The following is an 18,601-nucleotide window of genomic DNA, read 5'->3' as shown; positions in this document are numbered from 1 at the left end:
TTTTATGGACAGACTGTTAAATAAATAAGGAGTTGGCTGTATTCCAATAGCCACATCCAGCCTTGCAAAAAACAACTTGATGTCCGAGTGAATAACAGTAACAAGTAGCATCTCTCAGGGGTCTCTACTGGGACCAGTAATGAGCAGACAGTGAGATGGACTAGATTTGATAGCTCAGCCACCATATTTCATCCATGAAGACGCGCTAGAGACATTACAAGTTATCTATGTAGGGAGTAATTTCTGATCTGGAACTCTGGCTTCCATCTAAGCATATCAAAGGTTACCATATGAAAAAAAGGGGGGAAAAATAATCTGGTAAGAAATACATCTTTTTGTAAATCACTCAGAGTCTAAGACATGAGGGATCCATAAATTTAACAAATATTTTTTTGCCATAACTTTGTTTTAATGAATGAACAATTTCATCTTCTGGAATGTATCTGTGTTTTATGCTATGCCCACCAGCAACAGAAAATGTCCCAGTAAGCTTATTTCTGCCTTTTAGCTTTTCTTTTTCTGATCATATATATCTGCTAAAAATTGTTCGATTTTCATCAACCATTATTTATGGATCAGGATATTCATTGTGCCAAATGTAATTATTATGTCCTTCTACTTTTTGTTTCAAGATTATTTTAAAGTAATGCAATGAATCAGTTTTGTATTCAGTGGAAACTGAGAAATATTCTTTATGTACCAAAAAGACAACACTCCTTTTTATTTTTTTGGTTTTATATGTGTGACAAATTGTTACTAAAAATAGCAATAAAGGAATACAGAACAGACAGGGAGTTCACCTACTGGAGAGAAGCTCTGCAAAGAGAGATCTGTGAGTCCTGATTGACGATAAACTAAACATGAGCCAGCAATGTGTCCTCATGGCCAAGAACAATGTCATTCTGTAATGCATCAAGAAGAGTGTGGCCAGCAGGTCAAGGGAGGTTCTGCTCTCCCTCTAATCTATCCTGGTGAGGCCTCATCTGGAGTACTGTGTCCAGTTCTGGGCTCCCCAGGGAACTTCTGGAGACATTCCAACGCAGGGCCACCAAGATGATCAGGGGACTGGAGCATCTTTCTTACAAGGAAAGACTGCAGGAACTGAGACTGTCTAGAAAAGAGGAGATTGAGGAGTATCTCATTAATATTTACAGATAGCTAAATGGTGGGTGTCAGGAGGTTAGGATATCCCTTTTTTCTGTTGTTGTCTAGTGACAGGACAAGGGGTAATGAGAGGAACTGGATCACAAAGAGTTGCATTGAAGCATAAGAAAAAACTGATTTACTGTGAGGGGGACAGAGCATTGGAACAGACTGCCCAGGGGTATTGTGGAGTCTGGTTCTGTGATTCTATGAATAAACATTTTAAGAAACCTCTAGTATCCTGAATTACATATTCAGAACTATTTTATCTGTTGTAAGACTAACTGGCATCTTTGGATAACAGGTCAGTTCCTTTTTTTGAATGACTGCTTTCACAGCTGTGTAAGTGAAGTTAACAGTACAGTGGATAACACCTTCAGTTCAGTTCTTACCTTTCATTTGACGCAGTGCATGGCTTTTCATTGGGCTTTTTCTTTTTCTTTTTAAAATTCCATATTACAGTTACAGCAACCACATACTAGCTAGAATTACTTCATTCACTCAAGGAAAATTTCCCTCTCTGAATGCCTTGAATTCGTGGGTTTGAGTTTACTGACATTTAACTAATCTGTCAGGATTGATTAATGCAGGGTTAAGCTTGTAGTCTGTTTCTTGTCCCTTTATGTTTTGCCTTCACAATCCTACACAAAATAATTGCTTTTCCTCACTCTTTCTCCTTTTTCTTGTCCTGCTAGATAGTTTAGGACTATTCTAGAACTAAACTCTAACTTGCAAAGGGGTTTTAAATTGCTTTTTTTTTCCCATAGAAGAAAAAAAGCCAACAAACATAACAAACTCTGTTTTAAAGTCCATTCTAAGAAAAAAGATTAAGAGTTTTCTGATATAATACCTTGGGTTCAGCATTTCACATTTTAGGAAGAAGGAGAAATATAGTCACCAAATTACAGAAAATATTCTGAAACTCCTCATTGTCTATAGTAAGTGGATGTATTTACTATCTTTTACAGTTACTCAGATGCAAAAAAGTTATTGTGATAACTGTGTAGAAGTTTGAATTTCATTTCAAGGAGGCTACATGGGATTAGGTGTACACTTCAACATAATTCTGTCCATCAGAATCAAAGTATTTCTCTCGCTTTTAATTTAGTCAAGGTATATGTTGTTTACTTTGCTTTGTAAAAGGAGCATTTCAATTTCCTTAGAGTTCCATCTCATGTCTGAGGGTTTATATATTTTTACTAGATCACAACTTTCTGTTCTATTATTTTTAGTAAAAAAACAAAAAAAAAAATAGTGACTCAATATATTTGAATCCCCGCCTTTTGAATTAATGGCTAATAGATTCACTAGTTCAGCTCCTCAGATTCAGGGAGTCTCCAACATGTAATTAACGAAACTCATCCTTTGAACATTCTGAAGTTCTTCTGGCTTTTTGAAGGCCAACCAAGTAAGTAACATCTTTTATGAAACATAACTGTTCTATTTAACTTGTTGACAGAGTCAGCTTTATTGGAAAATGATTCAAAAATCTAAAGGCTAACAATTATATTTCTACATATTGTTGATCTACTTTTAAACATTACTGCATAGAAAAGGTTTTCAAAATGAATTAATTTAAATCTTCTATGTGTTATTTATGTTTCAATGTTATGCAAAATATATGATGGCATGATTTAAAGTGAATTACCAAATTATATATTTTGAATTTTTTATAATTTTCAGACAATGGTGTTTTCATCTTATTTTTTAAATAAAGATAATAGTTGAACTGTTGTGATTAACAGCCTCAGAATTGCTTCAGTACAAATAACAAATTGACAGACAGAATAATGTGAGGTTTGTGGTACTTTTTATCATCTTCAACATGTTTAAAAACAAGAAAAAAAGATCTAGATAGTCTAGAAAAAAATTCCATAATTTTATTAAAAGCTTGAGAAAATTTCTGGAAAAGATGGAAAAAAAGATACTTCCTTAGATATTATGTTTTGTGGTAATTTAATCTCTTTTTTAACAAAAGTAAGCTCATATAAAAGGATTGTATTAATTTGAAAGCCTAATTCTGCAAATATATTTCCTGTTAAAATGAAAGGAAAAACAAAAACAGTAAAGAAGATGTAGAACATACAGGACAATCACTCAAGGGTGATAAACTGAAAAGAATCAGTTCAATCAATTTAGTGATTATTTTGGAAGGATACGGTGCTGTACATATTTTCTGTAACAGATAAAGGAGTGAAATCAGTCGGAAAAGAGTATTCTGAAAATATTAGGGCAAGTAAATAATAAATTGGAAATCATTCAGTGACTAAATCCAGAGGTTATTCATCCCAATATTTCAGTTGTGAACTCACTGAATTGATAGCCAAGGTGGGAGAAATATCACAGAAACTGTGGCAGAGGAATGGTGGGTTCCCAATTTAACTCCTATAGGCCTAAAGGACTCTAAAGGAAATGCTGAGAACTGTTAGTCAGAAAGTCTATTAATATGGCAGAGTTTAGAAGAGAGTGTAATCACTCATGATAGAGGTAAACACACCTTTTTGAAGGTGTCAGCGTGTCTTTTTAAAAGGAAATCCTGTTTCACTAACCTGTTGAAAACTGTGTTATGTTCAATAAACACGTTTATAAAGGAAATTCTGTGGAGCTAATACATTTTCAAAACTCCTTTGGTTAAGATCCATATGACAGCCTGCTGAAGAAATTGAATTGACACAATTGGACAAAAGGTTGTTTTACAGACTAAAACCTGGTAAAAGAGTAGAAAGCAAATTCTCAGCCTTAATGATCTGTCTTCAAATATGACTGAAAAATGTCTGTCAGTATCAGAAATGCCTTCTTACATTCTTAATACAAGAATTCTTGACAGTGAAAAAAGTACAAGAAGAGTAGACTGGTGATAGCAGCCAAAAATGAATACTTTTTTAAAAGTGCAGTACATTTATACTCTTGAAGACAGGAGACTGGGTTAGATAAAGCCCTGATTAGAACTCAGAAGGTATTTCTGTCAGAAATCTGTCTGGATTCAGACTTGTTTACAGCCAAGTCTTCCACTTTTAGAACCAAAAAATGTAATGCAATTATTTTATAATTTCATTCAGTAATATACACACTTACTAATATTGTATGTGTGTGTATGTTACATTCAGTAATATACAGACTTAACTAATAAATCATGTAGTAAATAGGTAAATGGAAAAAAATGTTATTGTTAAACACTAAATGTAAGTACACTCACTATAATACACCGAGTAAGACATTTAGGGGTTTTTAATTGGATTAAGTTCTTTTTTAACTTTCCTACCTTAATGAACGCAGTGTTATAAAAACACCATGACACTCTTAACTGATCTAAAAATTCAGCTAAAGTACATTGTACAGGTTTTTTTTTTTTAAACTTAATTTAGACATGATTAAATTATAACCAAACTTTTTTTATGAGCTAGGATGTAGAAATATGTTACTTTTTTCTTTTAAAATCATAGAATCAAAATGAAATGGTATGTCTATGGTCCGCTTTGGAAATATGTAGTGATGTCCGCTATTGAATGTATTTGGATTGTTACCTGGAACTTTGGATAGAGGACTGAAGCTATTAATATAGTTTCTTCACATTGCTAATTTATCCAAATCTAAAGTAGGTTTATCCAAATCTTAATTGGATGACAGGATACAGCAAAACCACATGATGCACAGAGCCAGGATGAAGGAGAAACACTTGACATTTTTATTCCATTTTTAACTATTGGCTGCCACCTAGATGAAAAATCATGCTCAATGTAGTAAAATCTCTTTGACCTCAGCATATCATCTCTCTCAGTGCTAATCACCCCTTGACATTAAACAGGAAACAAACAAATGAGCAAACAGAATAACTTACTGTGGCTTAGTACCTGAAAATACAACTTTGTTTCTGTACTATTAATTATTGTTTATAAACAATATTTATATTTGTTTATAAACAATGTTTATGGTTGCAAAAGAATTCTTTTTTTTTTTTTTTTAAATTCAATGATTTTTCCCCCTGGATGTTCTTACAGGCACACTTTACACATTGAAAAGCCCATGTTTGTTCTGAAATCATCATATAAATGTTATGTAATAAGAAATTTTTTTTTTAAGAAATCAATCAAAAATCCTACCTCTGGTTTTGGTATCTTCTTTCTTTTACTTTATAACGTATCTGTGTTTACAAAATATATCCATATATTATGCATTCATTATATGAAAAGTTTGCAGAAATTTTCAATGTATTGTTCAGTCATTGCAGTAACATTTGAATTGCTGCTTTACCATTGTCTTTATTATTTTATCTTGGAAACGCTAAGAGATCATGCTAAAGCTCTTTCAAAACCCAAGAGGACAAAAAAGAAAATAATTTTTTCTGCTGTCATAGGAAATTCAGGTCAAAGCTTCCTGACACATAGAGTTTCCTGAAGGATGTACAGTTAAGATCAATACAGTGCCATTAAAAAAATACATTTCTTCTGAGTCACGTGAAAGCAGCTTGGAGTCTTTGTTTTTAGCAAACACACTTGATTATAGAATCTGGATATCCTCAGTGAACTGTGAAGGTTAATATCTGTCCATAACTGTGATCTGCTAAGTTTCTTTTGTTTAGTCACCTAAATGTTAACAAGAATTTTCAAATAAAACTCAGTTTTCCACCTTGTTATAAAAGTAATGCTTACTATAAACTTTTACCTGAGTTAATGGATGGGTTATCAGTGAAATTTTCAGCGCCAGATTTTTAGAGAGGGTTTTTTAGCAGCTCTGGAAGCATTTTTGGAAATGGCTACCTACTAGTAGCCTCTCTGGGTGTTCAGGTAATAACTAGGTTGTTAATCATAACAAATAAATGTCACATATATATTTATGTACAACATATATTCTATAAACTGTATATTTTATGTATATAGTTTAATACCTAAGTTGAGCAATAACATCAGCACAGTATTAATAACATTTTCTCTCCTAATTTCTTCTCTCACTCCTATCTGTAGAAACTAGAAAAAAAAAAATCCAGGAAAAAGCCAAACAAATCAACACTACTCACCCAGACCCCTCCCCATCTTCCCCTTCCAAAAAAAACCCAACTCAAAAACCCCAGACTCTTCTCAAAATGTAATACACAATAAGAAAACTTCTTAGAGTCAAATGATGGTTTTTCCTCCTTCCATATAGAGTGCATTATGTGAAAACACGTTTTAATAATCTGCAGCTGTTCTTCTTCACTGAATTTAGTTGATGTAGAAATGTATCAGCAGAAGCACTACCCTTACTATTGAAAAATGTATAGTTTAGATAGTATAGATAGTTACACACAATCTGTTAATGAATTTAGCTGCTTGTTTAGGGATATTAAGGCTAACCAAAACACTATATTATCATAGAGACAAAAAAAACATTCCTTGGTCAAAATTGAAAGTCACTACATTAGAATAGCTTGTAAAAAAACCTCAAACCCTAGAATAAAAACAGTGTGAAAAGAAGGTATAGTACTGTATAAAAATATGTTCTATTTTACATATGCTTATCACATTTAAGTATTTTGCAAATTTCAAGTACAATTTAACAGAAATAACTTTGTTTTTCTACCACCTGTAGGGCCATCAACACTGATTGCAATAAAACTAAATCTATTCCTGACATTAATAAATGTAATATAAATAAGAAATCATCATATTATTTTAGTATTGTCTCTTCTATTAGGCTGTAGAATGTCTGTCATGTCCCAAATTACATAATTTTTTTTCATGTCTATTCCATTATACTTTATCTACTGTTTAAAAATGAACATCAGTCATGAGTTAGTTCAGGATCCTCAGGTGAGGATGTATTGCACAGAATGTGAAAGACTTATCCTCAATGCTACAAAAGTTTTTTGATAGAAGGACCCATCTATATTTCAGCAATCAGGAAAGCCTGTTTCTCTAGAGATGTGATTTGACATTAAAAGGAAACAGTCATTTAGCAGACTAAATTGGAAGTGAAGTCTTGGTCTTTTTTAAATCAATGAGACTTTTAAAACTGAGTTTTGAAGTGCAATAATTTTCAGATCTGAAGGAAATTTAAAATAGTAAGATATAGCAGCATAAAAGTAAGAGAAAACACATTTAGGTTCTATAAAAATTTTTACTCAAACTCCAAAGAAAGCTGAAGAATAGAAGTGAAACCTTCATCTTTAAAATCAAGGCTTAATCAGTTGTATCTACTGTACAAAACAGCTACTTCCATTGGCAAGGAAAGAGGAAGATAATTTAAATAGATTCTTTTAATCTCTATTAACTGTTAGAGCGTGGATGTATTCCAGAAGTGTGGTGACTGAATTCAGAGAAGTTCAGTAGCTCCCACCATGGAAGCACCTGCCTGCCTTTGTACCTCGGGGATGTGCAGTTAAAATTAATATTCAAATCTGTACTTCATAAAGCTTCTGATCAAATGAGCTAAGTCATTCATATCAATGCTTCTTTTCTGAAAGAGGAAGGTTGACCAAAAATAATGTAAAAAAAAATCAATGCAGATGCACATAATGAAATTAAAGTATTAGGTGTACTGCAGTGCAATCATGTTTTCCACCTGCTTCTCCTGTGCACGTGCAACTTTTCGCCAATAGACTCACCAAAAAGAAGGGAGACTTTATATATTAAAATAGCACCTTACTTTCCTCCAGGTTTTTCTAAGGCTTGTATATTTTCATGATTTGTTAAAAGTAGCTTTACAACAAGCATGTTAGTGTTGTTAGCAGATATTTCTCTCCATTATTTAATGTAGTGGACCAGGGTAAAATGAATGAACAGGCACAGTGACTGTCCTGGAGAGCTTTTACCTTTGAAAGGTTAAATAAGCAAGCAGACCAAACAGTGAGTAAATACTCGATATGCAAAATCTAAGTCAGGTTACCCTGTGTATGAATTATACTAGTGGATAAAAGTCTTCTAGAAAGACACAAACAAAGAGAGTGAAGTCATTGGGCAGGCTCTGGAACTGTTTTTCTTTTCAAAAAGAAAATAAATAGAAGACAATCACCATGTAGTATTGGAAGGAAGTGTTTTACAGTATTCCAAAATTTCAACTGATCTCTTTTGTAAAGAACTACCTTTCCAATTCACTTTTAACTCATTAAACAACAGACTGTCAAGAGGAAAAGTCATGCCATGGAATAATATCTAACATGGAAAATACTAGTATTATATAATCATAAGTGATTGTCAGATTTTTAGATGATAAACACTTGCATTCATAATTGAATCAGACATTGTTAAGGGAAAATGTCAAATAATCTGAAAATTCTGTCCAGAGTACTCATTATAAGTGAGAACAGAATTTTAGAGATAATTTTGAATGTCTCAGACATAATACTATGATAATAGAATAAAATATAGTGTGTATATCTTCATCTTTCAATAATATTCCTTTTCTTAATGATATGGATTCCATAGTGTGTACTCTCCAGAACTTCTACACAATTATGTCACCCATTTTTGAGCAATTACAAAATCTAATAGTCCTTATATACGATTATATATATATATACACATAAAATCACATATATATAATGCACAATAATGATTAAGTGTTGTCCCTATTGATGTCCTTTTCATTCTGATCCAGTAAGTGGAAGTTTTACTGCTGATTTGAGTGGGTCCAAATTATTTAATGACACAGTCAAAAATAGTTTGCTTTTAATAGTCTGCCAGAACAGAGCAGAGAAATGTTAACTGATTATGTTTGTGCTGTCTTCTCATTTTTACTTTACAACAGGTGTGCTTAATGGCTTTCACATGCAGCTGAGGAAGATAATTTCCTACTTTTCAGCAAATGAAAGATATTAACAGCCTTTTGATGATATTGCAGGTGATATGGAAAAGAATAGACAATCTGTTCTAGGATGACCACAAAAACAGAAAACAAAAGTCTAATTTCTAACACAAAATAATTTTACAGTGACAGTCAAATGTTGGCCTGAGAGCCAAACAAAAATGAAATATTATTCTAGATCTTTGTGATTAGACTGCTATCAGAAGTGGTAAATCTGGGTCTTCTAAATCTGCTAATAGTTTTATACTTATCTGCATGTTATCAGCACTGTATTGAGGTAATGCTTTTGGAAGAGCTTAGAGAAAATGTAGCTTTGACTCTCTCCAAGTCCTGAAAAATTCAGCATCGGGGATTATCACATCAGAGGGTCAGTCAAAAAGCCTGGTCTGGAAGAAAAAGAAAGCTGGGACCAGACATTACATCACATTAAGTCAGATGCTGCTTCATAATTTTGTTTTTCTTTGATTTTTCCCATAATGGTTTTTTGGTGTTACTACCTGCTGTGAGTTATCTTGGTAATTGTAGCAGATGAAGAGTTTTTGAGAAAATAATCCCTTTTAATGGGGTAAAATGAAGAAGTTATATCTGACCTTCTCTCAGGGAAATGAAAACTCCAAAGTTGACATAGAGGCCAGTAGCTTCTGGAAACAGGAACATAAGTGATAATTTGAGGCTCTGGACAGTGAAATGTCTTGCTTTTCATGACTCCTTATGAAGGAAAGCTGACAGATTTTTCAAATGTCAGTCTGAGTTTTTCTTTTGATAGAAATTTAAGTCAAATTCATGGCATATTTTGTGAAGTAAATGTTAAAGGACATGGGGGAAAGAAAACTGAATGTGCACGGAAAACAATCAGATGTTCTTACTGTCATGAATCAGTAGGGCCTCCACAGTGGTCAGTTCAAAATGTGAAAACTGATGACTTTCTTCACTACACAAGTATAAACCTATAAAGTAAAAGCTGCAGACCACAATCAATATCAGCAACATACTTGTTGCTAGCAGTACAAAATGTTTTAAATATCAAGAAAATGGCAGAAATAATTTAAAATACTTTATACAGTGATTATGAGATGCAGCGTTAGTGTATTTCTTGTTACTGAAGCTGAATTCATTGTATAGTTTTTTTGGTCATATTACAAAAGTTCTACTCAGAACATACTTTCTTGGCTGCACTTTTCACCTCTAGATAACTTCCCCAGCCTCCTGCTTCAACAGTGCCTTTCTTCAAACACTCTGCACACTGCTTATGCCACTCTCGGAATTTTAATGTGAATTTCTCAGAATATGGAGTGTTATGAAGCATTAACACTTAAACCCACTGCTAATCCCCACATGGCTTGCTTTATTCTTTTATATATGTATATTGTATGAGCAACAGAGAACAATAAAAAGAACAAGTGCCTTGGAGAGAGTGAGAGTCTATGTGCGAAACATGCTAAGTAATTATAGTGGTGTTATTTGAAGAACTATAGCCAAGCCTATTTTAAGTATGGAACATTTTCAATCAGATGATTAGTAGTAGTTAAAATGCAGTTTGCTGTCAAAGTTTGCCTTGAGGCGTTCTGTTACCCAGGGGTTAATTCTGATACAAAGTGAATATCAAGTCTGCTTTAAGAAGCAAAAATATGTAGGTTATCAACACATTGACATGCCATTTTCAATTAATAACACAGGAATAAGAGAGTTGTAACAAATCCTGTTTTCTGAATCCTGTAGCTCTAAACTAGCTTCATGTTTACTGCACACCATAGAGAAACAAGTTTGAAAGCTTTTCATTCATAATACACACTGGAACTTCAATATTATGGCTTTTTTTTAATTGAAAAATATGCACTTTAATAACTAAAATCTAAAATAGGAAACCAAAGTACAGTCTATTGAAGATATGTATGCAAAAATTTCATACTTTTTTAATCTTCTTCTCTTTCTGTTCTGACATTCATGTCTTCATATTTTATGAAACAACCAGAAAATAGTATATTAGATTTTTCATATTCAATTTTTCTTAGTCATCATTCTTTTAAGTTCCTGACTAGAGGTCACATCATTAAGCAAAACCAAACAATATACATAATAAGAATTTACAAAATTATTTTTTTTTCTCAATTTTGTCCCATTTAGAGTTTACATTATAACTCAGATAAAGTCAAATGCAATGCTAGAAGTATAACAGAAGTGTTTAAGAAGAAATTGTGAAAAACCTCTGGTACCAATGTGTAAATTAACACGTTGTGCATAGAAATTTGTACTCCTGATGTGCTCACAGTGCATAATAAATCATTTAAACTCTATTGAATAGGAGGTGTTTAAATTTGCTCAAGTGAAAATTGTCTTTGTGCAAAACAAATACTTGCTTAATTATTAAAAAAAAACTGTTAAAAAATAGGCACACTTTTAATAAACAAGGAAATTTAAAAGAAACCACATAACATAGAGAAGCTGTTTTTATTACAGCTTATTAGCTATTTTTCCTTCAATATTTCCTAGTGCTTGAAAGGTAAACAACCAACCTAAACTAGTTATAACTATAAAGAGTTTGTGATTATGAAAAGCAAATAATATGAAACATGGACATATGACACCTCAGAGCACACATACAAGAACCAATTTAAACAGCAAACAGCCTCTGAACAGCACAGCTCTCAAAAAATATTGCAGAGAACAGATGAGATTAATTTAATTTTCTCAGTATTGCTAGAAGTTCTTTATAGATCAGTATTCAATATAAAGGCTGACACTAAGCGCTCTCATTTGAGTATAAAATGCTACAGATAAATGAAGAAAATAGCTCTAAGTAAATTATATAGGAATAATTTACATGAGCTGTCTTACTGAGCTTTTGACAAGAAATAAAAACAAAAGAGAATGAGCTAAAGTTAACTTACAGTAAGGTCATGAACTCCTTTAGTAGAACTTAGATAACTTGAAATATTACCCTGATATTAATCAGAGAGAAAATTTGTTAAAAGTGTTTTCAAAGGATGCCAAGATCGATGCATAAAAGTTTAGTTAAATTAAAGTTAAATTCAGAATTTAAGAAGGAGAAATCTTATTTGAAAGGGATTAAAAATAGGCTTATTTTGAGCTCTTAAAATTAAGACTTTATCAATTATATCTGCTATATATGGGATAATACAAAATCTTTTTAACCTAGTGTTTCTAAGCCATAAGTCCTCTTGCAGACTACAAGAAAAATAATAAAAACATCCAATCTGAAAAAAAAAGACTGTTTAAAAAGCTGAAATTCTAAAGTAAAGCCCTGTTTGAGTTAAAAACAAATAAAACTGTAGAAGGAAGAAACAATTGCTAATTAATTTCCATTAATTTGTAGGTGCTTTCTCGAAAGTCTTTGTGAAAATATGTACTGAAAATCGTGCTATATCTGTCAAGAAAACTTCTACTTATTCTTAATCTGTTCCAAAGAAGAAATGAAGCACTGGTTATTGCCCAGAATGTGTGAAATTTCAAAATTGGTGGGTTTTTTTTCAGTTAGCGATAGTCTTTCCGAAAATAACAAGTGATTACATTCAGGCTTTCTCCCTGGTAGGATCTGATGACTTCAGATGCCCGCCCCTTAGATTACTACTTATGAGTCCTCCTGAGCATCTGACACAACCAGAATATCTCACAAAAAGCTTTATTTGTGGACCTGAAATCTCCCACTACTCAATCACTTTCTTGGTTGCTTTTGCTTACCCTAAGCAACAGGATATCTAGCTCTCGAATTCCATGAGTATACCAAAGAAAGGCTAAGTAATGCTTAAGCCACTTGATCTAATGCTTAGAGAAACTGTCATATTACAGAATATTTTAAACATTAAAAAAAAGAGGAAAAAAATCTAATTATAACGAGCAAAAAACCTTAGTTGCTGTTCTTTAATTACTCTTAATAATGCACACATAGAGTTTAAAGAGTAAAGATTTCTAGTACTCAAATGAATTATTATGTTATAGTTTCATACACTTCCTGCCTGGCTTTCTGTCAAATGAATGAAAAAATCTCTTTAAAGTCTTGTGGAATCACAAATACCTTGTGGCTTAGTGTTTAGAAAAAGTTCATGGTTTTTTCCTGGAAAAAATATATTGTTTCTCTTTAGCATGTGTGAGTTAATGCATTGTTAACAACAATCAATCTGCTAACCTCAAAAAGTTCTGTACATTTCTGAGGCTGTACATGAATTTCTTTCCCTTTGACCTTAATTCCTTGTATTGCATCTGTAGAAAAACTCAAATTGACATTTACTGTTTTCTGACTTGTTTTATGCAAATCTTCTTCATTTTGCATGTTTTATAGATTAACTTTCGAAGGGACACTTGTGGTCTGATCTTCCTATGTACCTATCTGATAGTGTTGTAACTTCATTGGTGACAAGTAACTTGGGATTTAGGTAGATGTTGCACTTACTGCATAGATGCCTACATGTTAAATTAGATTTGTTTTTTATTTTTTTTAACAGTTCACTTCTAATTTATAGTTCTTGTACTTAATTTTTTTCCTTGGTGGGTTCCCAAGGCAACATAAGACAATAAAACTATTTGCTGCCCTAGGCAGCAAGAAAGTTTTTCAACATATTTTCAGACTAATGACATCATTTGAATTTTGATGATTTGCTGCCATTGTGTCTTTATGATTGTTGTCATGGTGTCAAGGAAAAATATTTTGATTGGTTGGTACATTGTAAGTGCGAGCTAGCACTGCTTCCTGTACTGCTTTTTAAGATGAAAATGATAAATAATGGACTAGTCCCATCTGAGTCGTTCTTTGGGGAAAGATAATCCTTCAGTTTAATGACAAATGATCCTGCTTTGAATAATTTCATGGGAACTTTAGTTCAAAATGTCAGGATATTAGCAGTCACACTGTACGTGATAAGTGCATGCAAACTCTAGAATGTTTCATTGATTTAAGTACTGAGAATATAGGGTAAAAATGTAGGATTTATTTTTCATGTTGTTATTTGTATCTACAGTTATCACCAGACATATAACTTTAAGTATTATTAATATATGTTTGGATAACTTGCAGGAACAGATATATGAAAAGATGTCATAGAATTGAAAGGGATTTTGCTGATGTAATTTTTTTTGATTTCAGACATCAAAATTTAGTTTTCTGAGATTTCAATATCAAAGTCAAGTATAATCCATGATTAAACCTTAGTATTATTCCTTTAATGGAAATCCTTTTCACCTTGAGTAGGGCTAATATATACTGTAAGAATTAGAATCATAGAATGGTAGGGATTGGAAGGGACCTTTGGAGATCATCTAGTCCAACTCCCCTGAAGAAGCAGGTTCACCTAGATCAGGTCACATAGGAATGTATTCAAGGGGGTTTTGAAGACCTCCCATGAAGGAGACTCCACACCCTCCCTGGGCAGCCTGTGCCAGTGCTTCATCAACTTCACAGTAAAATAGGGGTTTTTTTATGTTTAATGAAACTTTTTGGGCTCCCGCTTCATCCCATTACCCCTTATCCCGTTGCTGGATACCATAGAAAAAAAGGACCTCCCACCATTTAGATATCCACCGTCCTCAGTCTCCTCTAGTCTAAACAGTCTCAGTTCCTGCAGCCTTTCGTCATAAAAAAGGTGCTCCAGTCCCCTGATCATCTTGGCGGCCCTGTGCTGGACTCTCTACAGCACTTCCCTGTCCCTCTTGAGCTGAGGAGCCCAGAACTGGACACATGACTCCAGATGAGGCCTCACCAGGGCAGAGTAGAGAAGGAGAAGAACCTCCCTCGACCTGCTGGCCACACTGTTCTTGATGCATCCCAGGATGCCACTGGCCTTCTTGACTTGTATCTCTATTTTCTTCTCTTTTGTTACCTGCCTTTATTTTTTTTTTCTCCCCTGCAATGTAAGTTAATGTTGCCTTATGGATGGCCAATGCTAACTATAGCATAGAAAGTACAGTGAATTGCAAATGGTTGACAGTATCTGTAAACCCAGCTTGGTTCATAAGACTTCTTGGTCTTCCACTGGAGGTACCATTTCTTTTATTTCCATTCATAGCTACTAATAAATTAAATTATTTTTGTGTCCTTGCACAAACAAATATGAATGGGAAGTTATGTTCAAATATTTTATGCTGACTTTTACAATAAAAAAAGTTTACTTTTTTCCCACCAACAGTAAGTGAAGTATTTCTAGGTATTCACTTCCTAATTTAATTTACTGAATTTCATAGTCTTAGAAACTGATAAACACAATTTAAACAATCCATTCCCTAATAATGCAATTTATAGTAATAATTCTTAAAGAATTCTTTTGTTGATTCCCCTAGTTTGCAGAATGATAATGATTACCATATCTTCAGGTAGATTCTTCTGATTATAGCAAAGTATAATTTCTGAATTATCTGGAGTTGCACTGTAAATCTTTTCTTACAGTGTTCATAAACAAAATAATCTCAGTTAGAGAATCTACAAAGTATGCCTGAGATTGAATTGCCAGGTTCTCTACGCTTGACAAAATTAAAATTAACACATTGTGATAGTTACAGGGCTTTGTGCAGTTTATTACTTATAAATATAACTCTCAATAGCTTAGAGTTAGAATCTAAAGCATAGTCTGAGTTTTATCTGGGCTTTGTCTTCATATTTTCATCATAGTTTAAAATAAAATAGTAAATATTAATTGCAAAAAAAGAAAAAAAAATTACTTTTCTGAACCTAAAAGGCTTCATTTGTCAGGCCAAATTTTTGCACAATAAAGAAACCATGAGTTTTAAAAGATTCTGCTTTACTAACTTTCAAAGAGGTGTGTCATAAAGTCACCTAAAAACCCTAGAAGAAGAAAGAGACTCGATTCAGATATCTATTCTGGGAGCATTATCAGCAATTCAGAATGGAAGAAGTCAATGCAAAAGCTTGATGACATGTATGGCTCATCTCTCTTAAAACAGATGGTTCACTGAGGCTCCCCTTATGGTTTATAAGTTATGTTCTTTCCTCCTTATCTAAAAGCAATGGCCTTTTTAGAAATTCAATGCAGATTGTGTTCCACCAAGCTTATTGTTTACCTATTGAAGAATTAAATGGGACTGAGTCCTGAAATGGCTAAGTCCATCATGTATGTTTTTTATATGCTAGATAACTTATTTGAATGTGCTTATAGACTCCAAAATTAAATATGATGACCTGGGTTCTGTTTAGCCATCAGAAGCTCAAAATAAAATTTCCATCTTGTATCAGGAGTTTGGTTGTCTGTCATGGTTTGGCGCAGCTAGCAGCTCACTGCTCCCCATATCTCTACCTCCTCCCACCTCAAAGTCTCAGGGGTAGGGAATAGGGGATGTGATCAGTCTCTCACAGATGGTCTCTGCCACTTCGCTCTTCTCAGATGAGGATGACTCCCGGCATTCTTCCTCTTCTCTGACATGGGCTCCCTCCCAAGGGACACAGTCCTTAACAGACTTCATTGGTGTGGGTTCTTCCCAGCAGTTACAGCTTCTGCTGATACAGTGTCCCTCACACAGGATGCAGTCCTTAGTGAATATCTCTGGTGTGGATTCTTCTCCACAGCTGCAGCTTCTGCAGATACAGGGCCTCTCCCTCGGGACAAGGTCTCTTCTGGGCATAATTTTAATGAGCTTCTTTGTCATGAGTCCTTCCCTGTAGTTAAGAGTGTGGTTTAGAAATCTTACATTTGGAATTTTAAAGTACTCAGTCTAATGCTTGAATCCTTGGATATAAATTAGATCTATTAATATATGAAAAAAAAAGTTGCTTCTTTACAGACAAAATAAGGAGTGCACCTGCTCTTTGCCCATAATAAATTACACTGGGGAAAGACATCTTTAGAAAACTAAGTCTCATTATGCATATTAATACCTGCTGCCACTGGACAAGTAATGCTCATGCTTGCAGAACTCTATTATTCACATTCTCTGCTAATACTACTCTGTTAACAGTTACATAGATAATGGAATCTACTCTATTTCATAAAATTGAATGACTTAAAAAGAAACCTTATAGAAATTACAATCAAAGATACAACATTGCGTCTTCCAGAAATATAAGTACATGTCTAACCCACATTGTTAGTACATTGTGATCGTTCTTTATATTTCATAAAAAATACCTTGTCCAGATCTTAATATCAATTTAATTAACAACTGTCTTGTTCTTTTGCTTTCAAATCCAGTAATAAGAGACTGAATTACTTGAAGTTATTTGACTTCAAAATAACATAACAAAAAGAATTATTGAAATGATTAATTTTTTTTTTAATTAATTGGACCAATATCATGTACTAAGAAATTATTTTAATCCATGCAACTTCTCCTGTGGTTGAATAAATCAAAGAAGGCTCCAGTGAATGACTCATAGACATTAATTGCTAATTAGCAAACGTTACTTTAAAGGATTTTATTTATTTATTTATTCATTTAGGGGTTTTTTTGTTTGTCTTGGAAAAGTGGAAATGTAAGGATTATACTTAATCCCTAAATAAAGGATGGTAAGGAGAAGACAGCAGAAGTACACACTAAAATCTGATTTACCTATCAAACTGTATCTTAGTACTCTTGGACTAGATTTATTCACTACAAATCTTCTCCTATTTTTCAAAAGCTCCATTCCAAATTTACAAGATTTTTTTTGTTTTGTTTTGGTTTTGTTTGTTTTGTTTTTCATTTAAAAAGAGTAAAGTAACGAATTCACGGAAGATTTTGCATGTGTCTAAATTGTGCACTACTTCTGCCAGTATGCTGTTAGGTCAGATTCCAAACCATTGAATATCATAATACTTGTCTGGTTGAAGTAGACATGGGTATAGTTTGTGTATAGAGTCCTCCTTAAAATAAAAAAGTTCTCTGATTTTTGGTCGTGAAAGTCCTTAACTTTTTAATTAAAGCACATACATTACCTAAAAGATTACCTTTCAACGAAAATATACGTTAGATTTTGCCAACCAGACATTGAGACAATTTTTAAAATTGGTTTATCTCTTCATAAACATGCCCATGGCTTGGCCTTTTTTTAACCTATATGCATGTGTTTTGTATTATGTCTACTGGAACACGACATGATGGCAAATAGTTTATGAACTGGTCTGAATCCCAATTTAATCATTGCTTTATGTCTTAGACAGCAGCTTCTATGCTTCCGGAAAGAGCGTTCACAGAATTTTCAACGAATCTACCAATAAAACTTTTCATCCTCTTGTAGTTATTGAAAAAAAAAAAAAAAAGAGAAAAAGAAAAATTAATTGCTAACTCCTCTTTTTGGCCTCATTCCTTTTCAGAAAGTCTCATGCAGATAGGATATCCAAGGATTATCTGGTTTTATTCAATTAACTTTCTTGATGGTAGGCAAAAAACTTTATTTTTCGCCTCATGACAGGGACAGGAAGAGATTTTTTTAGTAATATCAGGACTCCTCATCAATGAAGGTGAAAATTAAACTTGGCTCCCCAAGATGAAAAGCTATAATGGGATACTTATGGTAGGAAGAAAACAGATAAAAGGAAAGCCTGATGATGGGAAAGGTTGTCAGGTTGCCTAATGTGGAGCATATTAGCAAAATCCTCTTAACAGTAGCTATCATGTATATCAGTCTTATTTTTGGTAAGAGCCTGGTAACGTCAGTCCTGTCTTTCCAGTGCTGAAAAATAGGCAAAACAATAAAATAGGTATTTTGTTGTTCCTCATCGTAGCATGAATCAGGCAACTG

Source organism: Colius striatus, chromosome 3 (assembly GCF_028858725.1).
Source record: "Colius striatus isolate bColStr4 chromosome 3, bColStr4.1.hap1, whole genome shotgun sequence".
Taxonomy (NCBI): domain Eukaryota; kingdom Metazoa; phylum Chordata; class Aves; order Coliiformes; family Coliidae; genus Colius; species Colius striatus.
The sequence above is the reverse complement of the archived record's forward strand: the minus strand, read 5'-3'. Positions refer to the sequence as shown.